Here is a 12,452-nt window from a genome sequence, read left to right as displayed (position 1 = left end):
TGGTGTAGCTGGAAAGGCTGGAAAGGCTGAGTGCCAACTGAATCTGCAGCACCAAGAGTCCTTTGGAAGGCACTCAGCAAAGTAATTCTTTAGAGAAGTGGACAGCATGTCCCTGGGAAAGCTGTGTGGAAAGATGTTCTCCAGTCCAGTCAGTCCCACTGTCATCTGTCACCTCTGACTCTTTCCTGGTGGCCCCTCACTGTACGAATAGCCAGGCAGTGTCAGTGTCAGTCACCAATAGCGGGCAGCCAGAAGGCCATGTTGGAAGAGGCTCTGGCAAAGGTCATGAACTTGGGGTTGAACTGCAAACAGGTAATTCAACCCGTGTGTTTACCTTCCAATCAGCTAATTTTATACCACTCTCTCCATTCCAGATATGCATCTTGCCATTTCTGAACCAATCATAATAAATTGTGAATCTGGAGTAAATGAAGCCTTGAGTGTAACAGCTTTGCTGTTAACACAACCCCCAAATGTGTATATCACCACACCCTTGAATGTATCAATAAGATGAACGAAGCTGCCATGGGTGGAAATGAGGATGAGTTTACCATCATTGCTGAACTTAAGTCCTGTCCACTCACAAGTTCAATCATACTGTGTAGGAGGAAGTCTGTATGCCGCCATTAACCATGTGACTTACTAGAGGTGCATACAGATGAGGTAATAAAAGGGCGGTTTACCACACCGCTAACCACACCCACTTTAGGCATGACTAAAGACGTATACGGCCGGACGTAAAGACGTATACGTACGTAGGCGGTGAACTATGTCACTAGCCAGGCCCACTTTTGGGCATGGCTAGGGGGCGTTACAGGGTAAGGCATAAAAGACAGCACACAGGAAGTCTCAGTCACTTTTCCCGGAGTTCGGCTTCTGGTTCGGCAGTGGAAAACTACTTGGCTCATCTGGGTTACTTGTTTGGTATCTTGTGAGTAATTTCTACAATAAATACTTAGTTTTACTTTCAGTAATTGTGTCGATTATCATTACAGAGTCCTTTGGAGCAACATTTTGGTGTCGGGAGCAGGATTGGAATCTGGATCCAGGCGCCCAGAAAAGCGGCTGCTCTCGGGCCGACCAGGCACACGTGGACTCTCCTTTCGCTAAGTTCCTCACCACTTCGCTCAGCAAGGCATGATTCCTGCCGCCAGGAACCAGCACCTTCTACCTGCCGGTAAGGTTAGGCGGTATTCCAAGATTTCTCTTGTGGCCACGTGCTGTTTTACTGGCGGCCTGCTGACTTCAGCCACATGCTCTTTCGCTGGCAGCCTGTTGATTTCGGCCTGAATTACTCCACTGGTAACAAACGTAACTGCTTTATACAATGTCAACAGCTAACATTATGATGCAGGATGTTAAGAATTTTCTTGTTTTTTGTATGGATGGGATTTTAGAAAGGGTTGAGGACCTACCTGAAAGGTACTTCCTACCCACGATGGTGATTATTAGTTTCATAATCAATATAATTTTGCTAAAGAAATGGCTCAAAAATAGGACTAAACTTATACAGGTCATATGGTCATCGCAGGATAGTTTTGAAATCTTAATACAAAGAATTCAGGAAATGCAAAATTCCTTGCAGGATAGTAAGAAAGGGTTGGTAGAAAATATTCAGGATATTAAAAATGATAATGTAGGTCTGACAAACAGGTTTAAAGAGACGGAACACAAAATTGAATTACTTTCAGGAAAAATGTGTTCCACAGATAGAATTGAAAAATTGGAACATAATGTTGAAACATTTAACAAAAAACACTGTTCCATGTTTGATGATTTCGCTAGCAAATTACAAAGCCTGGAACATAAAATTGAAATGCTAACAGAAAATAATTGTTCCATGTCTGAGAGCAATGATAAACTAACTGATAGAATATCATTTGTGGAAGGCAGTTTACATGCTATTGAGGTACTTTCTAAGGATGAGAATATTAAAAATTTGGAATCACGTGTAAATGATGAATGTAAAAAAAATGAAAGATTCCATGGCTTCCTTAGAAAATTATTTGTCCCAAGAACTTCAAGAGCTCAGAGAAACAATGATGAATAGACTGCAGGATTTAGAAGACATTCAATCTGATACTTCAGAATCAGAAATAGAGGCTACAGGTCAGGACAGGAGTTTTCCAACACCTCTCAAATGCCGGAAAGATCTCCCTAAGGTTGCTATGCGTTCACCTGTGGTTTTTCCAGTATCTGTAACAGAAAAACCAGCAACGAAAAAACAATCAAATGGTCCCATTGCTTATCACTGGGAACCTATACAGATGAAGGATCTAAAGGGAATTAAGGAGGCCATTATTTTGTATGGTCTTCATTCTCCCTTTGTCAGAGAGCTCCTGACCTCGTGGGCTACTGTAAATAAAGTAACCCCAAAAGACTGGGCCCAATTAGCCTCCGCCGTGCTCGAAAATTCTTGTCAAATTCAATGGAGAGCTTTATGGAGGCAAGAAGCAAAAGCCATAGAGATTCAGGAATTAAAGAACGGTCATGAAGTACCCCAAGACAAGATTCTTGGGGAGGGTCCTTACGCTGACACGCAGGTTCAATCTGCATATGATGAGCACATGTTGTCTTTGTGCCGTACAGCTGCTTTAAATGCCTTGGGTAAGGTTTGTGAAACAGGAGAGATAATGCAACCCTATATCAAGGTATTACAGGGCCCAAGGGAAAGGTTCACTGAATTTTTAGAGAGATTATCCAGAGCAGTAGAAGTACAGGTAGCGAATCCAGAATCCAGGCGACTCCTTATAGAATCTTTGGCATATGAGAACACGAATCCTCAATGCAGGCAGGTAATTTGGCCATTAAAAATAAGGTCAGCACCATTGGAGGAATGGGTCCTACATACAGCGAACCTGGAATGTAAAAGTCAGGATACGGGAGCTTGGGTAGGTGAAGCTATTTCTACAGGCTTGAGGAGGCACCAGGATGCCAAATACCCTACCTGTGATGACATAGAGGCCTGGGTAGGGAAGGCAATCTCCAAGAATTTAAACAGACATAAAGGTGCAACATGCTTTAACTGTGGTAGAATAGGACACATTAGTAGGAACTGTAGACAATGCATTCCTAGAAATAATGCTTTTACCAGGAATGCATCAAACAGAAGGCCTCAGCCTCCTGGTCTCTGCAGGAGGTGTGGGAAGGGGCAACATTGGACTGATGAATGCTGGTCCACAATATATAGACAAGGTAGATCTCGAAAGCCGGGAAACAGGGATCAGGGGCTCAATCAAGCCCCCAAAAGAAAGATTATCCGGTCATTCCCAGTGACAGTGGAGGACAGCCTCTCCCAGGACAATTAGAAGATCCACTGCCCATTGTAAATTATACGGCACTGGATAATACATTAGCTCCAGAGGATGAATCAATTACATCAGGAGGAGATACAAAACATATATTTTGGCAAACTTCTATACAATATCATAGACCCAAGTTATCAGTTAAGGTAAATAATATGGTGATTAATGGCATTTTGGACATCGGAAGTGACGTCACTATCATTAATCAGAAGTCATGGCCCCCCATTGGGCTTTAAAAGAGGTTAATGTTCTGGCGTCTGCTCCTCCTGGGGGAGTTTGCTTCTTTTTGTTCTAGAACATTCAGCTGTGCTATTAATTCTCTAGTATGACTGTTCTCCAGTTTTTTCATGTGGGCACTTAGTGCTATAAACTTTCCTCTCAGCACTGCTTTCAAAGTGTCCCATAAGTTTGTGTATGTTGTGTCTTCATTCTCATTGAAATCGAGGAAGTCTTTAATTTCTTTTTTTATTTGTTCCTTTACCCAGGGATGGTGCAGTTGTGCATTGTTCAATCTCCATGAGTTTGTAGGGTTTCTGCGATTTGTGTTATTGTTGAATTCTAATGTTAATGCATGGTGGTCTGATAAGATGCAGGGGGTTATTCCAATTTTTTTGTATCTGTGGAGATTTGCTATGTTTCCTATTATGTGGTCAATTTTAGAGAAGGTTCCATGTGGTGCCGAGAAGAAGGTATATCCCTTTGTATTTGGGTGGAATGTTCTATAGATGTCTGTTAAACCCAGTTGGGTCATAACTTCTATTAGTTCTTTTGTTTCTTTGTCCTGGCCACACAACTGGGCTTTAAAAGAGGCTAATGTTCAATTCTTAGGGATTGGAACCCTATCTGAAGTTAAACAGAGTGTCAGATGGATTGACTTTATTGGGCCAGAAGGACAGAGAGGAAGGTTAAAGCCATATGTTGTAGATATTGCTATAAACCTCTGGGATCGTGATCTACTCCAGTAATGGAATACGCAGATTAACATTCCTCCTGTATCAGCTAGGAATTATAGACAAGCTCTTAGTGGTAGAAAGAATATAGTAAGGCAGTACAGAAAACAGATGCAAAATGTACAGGCTGTACAGAAGCAAGATGCTAGTGCCAAACCTACAGAGCAACCAAAAGCTCTACCCTTAAAATGGCTGACAGATGAACCTGTCTGGGTGGGTCAATGGCCTATGACATCTGAGAAGTTAGAGGCTTTGGAGAAGTTAGTTCAGGAACAGCTAGATGCTGGACATATTGAGGAATCAACTAGTGCATGGAATTCACCTGTTTTTGTTGTCAAGAAGAAGTCTGGTAAGTGGAGAATGGTTACTGATCTTAGAGCCATCAACAAGGTAATTCAGCCTATGGGGTGTCTACAACCTGGGATGCCGTTACCTTCTCTAATTCCTAAGGATTGGCCAATTATAGTTATAGACTTAAAAGATTGCTTCTTCACCATACCATTACAAGAAAACGACAGAGAAAAGTTTGCCTTCATGGTACCTACTTATAATAATTCCTGTCCAGTACAGAGATTCCAGTGGAAAGTACTACCTCAAGGTATGTTAAACAGTCCAACTTTGTTTCAATATTTTGTGAATAAACCTCTAGAAATAATTTGTAAAAAATTTCCACATTCGTTAATATATCATTATATGGATGACATATTATTGTCTGATTCAAATAAGGATACTTTGGAAAAGATGTTTGAAGCAGTAAAGGAAATTTTGCCTCGCTGGGGATTCCAAATTGCCCCAGAAAAAATACAAAGAGGAGATTCTATTAACTATTTAGGTTATAAAATAGATGCTCAGAAAATTAGACCGCAGAAAGTACAGATCAGAAGAGATCATTACCGGACTCTTAATGATCTTCAAAAACTATTAGGAGAAATCTCTCAATTACAGACAATTATCGGTGTAGAAGGGCATGATTTAAAACACCTGAAAATGGCTTTAAAAGGAGATAAAGACCTAAACAGCCCATGAGTACTATCAACTGAGGCTGAAAAAGAATTAGAATGGGTAGAAAAGAGAATATTAGAAGCACATGTGGACTGTGTGGATCCAAATCTGGACTGTATTCTGGTTATTTTACCATCTAGAGAATACCCCTCAGGAATATTAATGCAGAGGGAAGACATCATTCTAGAATGGGTATTTCTGCCACATAAACAGAATAAAAAATTGAAAACATATATAGAAAAGATCTCTTATTTGATATTAAAAGGTAAATTAAGGCTTCGTCAACTGACTGGGAAAGACCCAGCTGAAATTATTGTACCTTTAACGAATGAGGAAATTTCCTCCTTATGGAAGGATAATGAGCATTGGCAAATAGCTTGCAGTGACTTTTTGGGAAGTATTAGTAATAACTATCCCAAAACAGAGAGAATCAAATTCATAAAGAAAACAATTTGGATTCTTCCACGTATCGTGAGGCAAACACCTATTTCTGGAGTTCTTACCTTCTACACAGATGCAAACAAATCAGGTAAGGCAGGGTATAAATCAGGAAATATAAGTAAAGTAGTTCAAAGCCCTTACAACTCCGTACAAAAGGCAGAGTTATATGCCATTCTCATGGTACTTAAAGACTTTACAGAGCCTCTCAATATAGTCACGGATTCTCAGTATGCAGAAAGAGTTGTCTTGCACATTGAGACTGCAGAATTTGTTCCTGATAATACAGAATTAACCTCATTGTTTTTACAATTGCAGGAAATCATCAGAAACAGGACTCATCCTATATATATAACACACATCAGATCCCATACAGGTCTGCCAGGTCCTCTGGCACAAGGCAATGATGAAATTGATCGTTTATTAGTAGGTAATGTGTTGGAAGCTTCAGAATTTCATAAGAAACACCATGTTAACAGCAAAGGTTTAAAGAAGGATTTTTCTATCACCTGGCAACAAGCCAAAGAAATAGTAAGAAATTGTCCCAGTTGCTCATTCTACAATCAAACTCCATTACCAGCAGGTTGTAATCCTAAAGGTATTCACAGAAATGAACTTTTGCAAATGGATGTATTTCACTTCCCAGAATTTGGCAGTTTGAAATATGTACACCATACCATAGACACGTTCTCAGGCTTCCAATGGGCTACTGCCCTCAGCTCTGAAAAAGCTGATTCTGTTATTACACACCTCTTAGAGGTGATGGCTGTTATGGGTATACCTAAAACAATAAAAACTGACAATGCTCCAGCATATGTCTCCAGTAAATTGGAACAATTCTTCAAATATTATAATATAAAACATGTAACTGGTATACCTTACAATCCCACAGGACAAGCAGTAATTGAATGATTGAACGATCTAACCGAACCTTAAAAGAGATGCTTCATAAACAGCCAGGGAAAACAAAGACACCTAAACACAGGTTACACAATGCTTTACTAACGTTGAATTTTCTTAATGCTGATGAAAAAGGACAAACTGCAGCAGAAAGACACTGGACTACAGAGAAGACTTCTGAACTGAACCAACCGGTGTATTTTAAGGATGTTATGACCTCAGTCTGGAAACCAGGATATGTGTTATGTTGGGGAAGGGGTTATGCTTTTGTTTCCACAGGAGAAGAAAAGGTTTGGGTTCCATCAAAATTAATTAAAATTCGATCAGAACAGAAGACATTTCGGGAGGAGGAAGATAACAGCTCATCTACAAATTCATATTCCACCATAGGTAAAGTGACCTCCTAAAAGGAAAGAGAAGTGTTTTGTTTTTTGTCTTCACAGGTAAACTCAGCAAAGAATATTGGACATATGGATTCCTGAAGAAGAATGAATAGCTACCCTGAGGACCATCAAACAAACAGTAACTCACTGTGTGGTATCAACGTCTAAATCTCTCTATATTGTTTTTCATTGTACCCTTTTATCTTTATTTCTTCACATACCTCAGTCCCCATTCATTTAACTGAAGCTGGCTTTGGAGTTGGATTGGCTCTCCTACTCTAAACTTAAGCATATTATTTAAATACAATTCAGAATTTCTGTATTATATCAAAGAGCCATGATATAAGACAGAAGAAAATAAAAATAGGGACTGTTATCTGTGGATTTCTTTTTATGAAAAGTCTAATTTCCTTCAGGTTTACCATCTTCCCTATTGTCACCTCTTCCAGGATGCATACATATAAAAGTTAAAATATTTCTTTGTTAACATTAATGTTTGAGTTTTCCAGAGAACAAGAGATTTCCTGACAGCAATCTTCAACTGCTTCAGAAAGAGAATGAGGATCCACTTCCTTGACTTCACCTGATTCGATTGGAGGCATCTGAACTGCCCCACATCATTGACTCCACCTGACGAGCACTATCCTGAAACTGGTTTGAAACTACATCACTCTACACAACTCGGGACCAAGAAACTGAAACAGCACATCTTCTACAATCTGGCCAGAGCTTCAGATGAGAGCTTCAATCAACACTAGAACCCCAGTCAGGAACTTCAATCAAGCATCTCCTGCCATACAGAGACTGTCTGATCTACAGAGATTTTGTTATACTAACATTTTTCTTCTCACAGGTCCCCATGAGATTATCATTGTCCCATCTCAGCAGGATGTAGTTTTGAGAATTCCATGTCCCCTCTCCCTACTATTGATATTATAAGATAGTTTACACCTGTTAGTGTTAGTTTTCAATTATTTTAGAGTGGGGATTTGAAGGAGGTGTTCAGATTTGGGTGTTTCTTTCAGATAAGTTTAGGTTTAGATAGAATAGATGTTTGATACATTTTGTTCGTGGACACAAGTTAGTTGTCCTTTTTAGACTAAAAGGGGAATTGTAGGAGGAAGTCTGTATGCCACCATTAACCATGTGACTTACTAGAGGTGCATACAGATGAGGTAATAAAAGGGCGGTTTACCACACCGCTCACCACACCCACTTTAGGCATGACTAAAGACGTATACGGCCGGAGGTAAAGACGTATACGTATGTAGGCGGTGAACTACGTCACTAGCCAGGCCCACTTTTGGGCATGGCTAGGGGGTGTTACGGGGGAAGGCATAAAAGACAGCACACAGGAAGTCTCAGTCTCTTTTCCCGGAGTTCGGCTTCCGGTTCGGCAGTGGAAAACTACTTGGCTCATCTGGGTTACTTGTTTGGTATCTTGTGAGTAATTTCTACAATAAATACTTAGTTTTACTTTCAGTAATTGTGTCGATTATCATTACAGCGTCCTTTGGAGCAACAATACTGCATCTTAAATGTTGTAAATGGTCCCTTATCATAAGAATGAAGGTCATAAATTTTGACCATTTCTGAGTTGACATCTGCAGCAAAAATTAACCCTTCTGGATCAAAGGAACAGACTAGTTTGCCCTGTAGATGCATGAGGCCCTGGCAGTTAAGAGACTGGAGATCCCACAGTTGAATGGTCTTATCAAGAGACCCAGAAATTAAAGTGTCATCCACAGTTGAGAAGGACAAGGCCACCAACCTTTTGCCACATCCAGGAAAATATCTGATATATTTGTTGTCATGAAATGACAAGTAATGGTTAGTATCGTCTGTTTTGTTTGAGCTGTAAATGACTGTGTTTGTTACATGAATGTATCTGATGAGGTCCACACCATATTTCTTACTGTATAGAGTTCTCTTTGGTTTGCCATCCTGGCAGCAATAGAGCACGATGGAGTCATTCTCACTGGAGATGACCATCTCTCCATTGGGGCTGAAGTCAAAGCAGTTGATTTTGTTTGAGTTCTTGCATAACACCTTGGTGACTGGAAGCTCCTCAGCATGCTATCGGTCAGCTTCCTGAATTCTAACTTTAAACCATGGTGATTTGATTGGATAAGGGGCTTATTCTTTTTTTTGGTGTCTGTTGAGGTTTGTTAAGTTGCTGAGTATGTACTCGATTTTAGTGAAGATTCCATGTAGCACTGAGAAGAATGTATATTCTTTTGTATTTGGATGGATTGTCCTACAGATGTCTGTTAATTCCAATTGGGTCATAACTTCTGTTGGTTTCTTTTTTTTTAAGTTTCTGTCTTGTGTCCTGTCTAGTGGTGAGAGTGTGGTGCTGAAGTCTCTCCCACTATAACTACGTGAGGTTTTATATGTTATTTGAGCTTTAGTAATGTTTATATAACAAATGTGGGTGCCTTTTTGTTTTGGCGAATAGATGTTCAGAATTGAGACTTTACTCTGATGGACTTTTCTTATGATGAATACAAAATGATCTTCTTCATCTCTTTTGATTAATTTTACTTTGAAGTATAATTTGTTAGATAATTAGGATTGCTACACCAGCTTGTTTGTTTGGTACATTTGATTGGAAAATATTTTCCTAGCCCTTTACTCTGAGGTAATTATGTCTGTCTTTGATGTTGAGATGTGTATTTTTTGTATGCAACAGAAGGATGGATTCTGACTTTGTATCCATTCTGTTAGCCTGTGTCTTTTCATAGGCAAGTTGACATTGAGGGATATTAATGACCATTGATTACTCATTTTTCTTTGTATTGGATTTATTGTTGTTGTTGGTAGTGTGTGTGTATTCCCCCACTTTTTTCCTTTTGGTGTTTGGTAATGTGGGATTACCTATTGCACTGTTTTTGTGCAATAGATAGGTAATCCCATCTTTGGTATAAGTGTTTCTAGAACATCTATCCAGCACCTTGTGGCTTTCAGAGGTCCCATTGAGAAGTAAGGTATAATTCTGAGAGGTCTGTCTTTATATGTTACTTGAACTTTTTCCTTTTCTGCTATTAATATTTTTCTTTGTTCTGTAAGTTTGGTGTTTTGATTATTATGTGAAGAGGGGACTTCTTTTTTTGGTTCAGTCCATTTGCTGTTCTGTAGGCTTCTTGTATTTTCATAGGCATATCCTTCTTTAGGTTGGGGAATTTTTCTTCTATGCTTTTGTTGAATATGTTTTCTTTACCCTTGAGCTGTATTTCTTCACCTTCTTCTATGCCTATTGTTCTTATGTTTGGCCTTTTCATGGTGTTCCATATTTCCTGGATATTTTGTGTTAGGAATTTGTTGCACTTGAGTTTTTCCTTGGTCATTTCCTCTAGTTAATATTTAACAACTGAGATTCTCTCTTCCATCTCTTGTATTCTATTGGTTATACCTACATCTTAGTTCCTAATCATTTACCCAGCTTTTCTATTCCATCATGCCCCATTCTGTGTTTTCTTTATTGTTTCTATTTCAGCTTTCAAGCCTTGAACTGTTTGAATTTTTTCCTTCACATGTTTGGTTGTTTTTTCTTGGCTTTCTTTGCATTCTGTATGGGATTTGTTTATTTCTTGAATTTTTTTGATCAGTCTTTTCCTCCATTTACTTCATTTTTATTTGTTTTTTTCTTCCATTTCTTTAAAGGATTTTCTCATTTCCTCTTTAAGGGTCTCTAACATCTTCCTAAAATAGCTTTTAACATCCTTCTCTTCTGCTTCATCTGCATTGGAATTTTCAGGTCTTGCTGATGTATTGATTGTATTTTGATACTCTCATCTTCCCTTCCCCTCTTTGAGTGGGTGCAGATCGGGTCTCATTCTTTCCTCTAGCCTCCCAGGGGGTGTATGTGGGTTGGTACTTCAGTGTGGGTAGCTCTGGATGGTCTGGCTTCTCCTGGTGTTCTCTTCACTCAGGTGGAGGGCATGGGGGGCCAAAAGTCAATGGGAAGGTGGAGGGAAAAATGTGGAGAGGGGCCAAGACTGAGGTTTGGGCTGACTCTGAATTGTCTGTTCTGCTGCAGCAGGTCCACTACAGCAGATCTGACCCAGGAAGTTCCAAGGGGGAATAATAAATCATTTTTCACTACTCTATTTATTACTAGTATTTTACACTCATTGTGGAACACTTGTAGCAACACTCTAGCATCACACTAGGAAATCATTGCTCAATAATTTTAATAGCATTATCCCTTTCATGGGAGCACATGTATATTTCTAGCACTTCTCAAAATACTCAGTCACATTTTTATTATATAATACTACTTTTGTAGGGAGCTATCATTGAAAACATTTGGAAAGTAAAATGAAGATCTCCCATTTGATAAAAGCAGAATATTCAATAAGAAGACAATACTATAAATGAGATCTAGGAATATAAGAGAGGGAAATTCCTAATTGCATAAAAAGGGAGGAATGATGTTTAGCACATAATTCCTCAGGATATATGAATATTAATTACAAGTGGAAGACAAATGTGAATTTTATAGTTATATTTATACTGGACCACAAAACTTCTGTCATAATGTGGCATTCTCCAATCATTATATTTTTTGTGAGTAGACAGTATAAGCAGGGAAAAACCCAGCAACAAACATACGTCCTTCATGGTACATGTGTAATTGATTCTGATTAGGTCCTTAATGCTTTCCTGGGATCACAAAATAAATGGAATCTGGAGAATGCAAGAGGTAAAATTGAAGGGGAAATCATATTAATAGAAAGTCTGTGGACCTATGACTTTGGTGAAATTGGATCTCACATTGTCTGGATTGCATACCCACAGCTTATGAGTGTGAATATGTGTTTTTAGTTCCACTGCAGTAGTCACTGTAGTCACCCCTATTTTTTGACTAAAATTTTCCTGCCACTTAAGATTGTTTTTAATGTTTTGCTTCTATAGGCTCTTTCTGATACCCTTAATTTAAAATAAAATAGAAGCTGAAAATTATGATTATTACATCTTCACTGATTTCATCCATGATCAAATAGAATAAGTACCAAGGCATAAAGTCTTCTTAGTGAATTTGGTCACAAATTTAAACCAAGACACTGCTCATGTTAGAGACATTTAGGTTTATGCAAACAGATTTTGCCAGAGGATGCCATGATATATAAAGTTGGAAAGGGCCAGAAAAGATCCATGTGAGGCATGGCCAATTCACATTAGCAGGACACCATGCTCTATAGAGGACTATTAATGATGTCAGTTTTACTTTCGTGATTCTGTAGGAGTCAAAAAATATTCCTTTTTTTTAAATTCATGCCTGTCTGTGTAACCAATATTATGTTCTTGCTTTAGTCTACGCACAGTGCAATTTATGGCAAGATCTGTGATCTTATTAAATTAATCAATTCCAAGAGAAAAAGTTTATTTTAATACATAAATCAGACTCATTTTGCATCTGAATTTTGATCTTTAATATTCTTCATTTACATATGCTTCATCATTCCATCAAT

General features: G+C 38.8%; 1 pseudogene; it reads right to left on the bottom strand.

The window, feature by feature from the left end:
• Nucleotides 1–227: 227 nt before the first annotated feature.
• Nucleotides 228–11,601, bottom strand: LOC101822881 (annotated as a pseudogene).
• Between the last annotated feature and the right edge of the window lie 851 nt (nt 11,602–12,452).

Source organism: Mesocricetus auratus, unplaced genomic scaffold (assembly GCF_017639785.1).
Source record: "Mesocricetus auratus isolate SY011 unplaced genomic scaffold, BCM_Maur_2.0 Super-Scaffold_100676, whole genome shotgun sequence".
Taxonomy (NCBI): Eukaryota; Metazoa; Chordata; class Mammalia; order Rodentia; family Cricetidae; genus Mesocricetus; species Mesocricetus auratus.
This window is presented reverse-complemented; position numbering and strand designations above follow the sequence as displayed.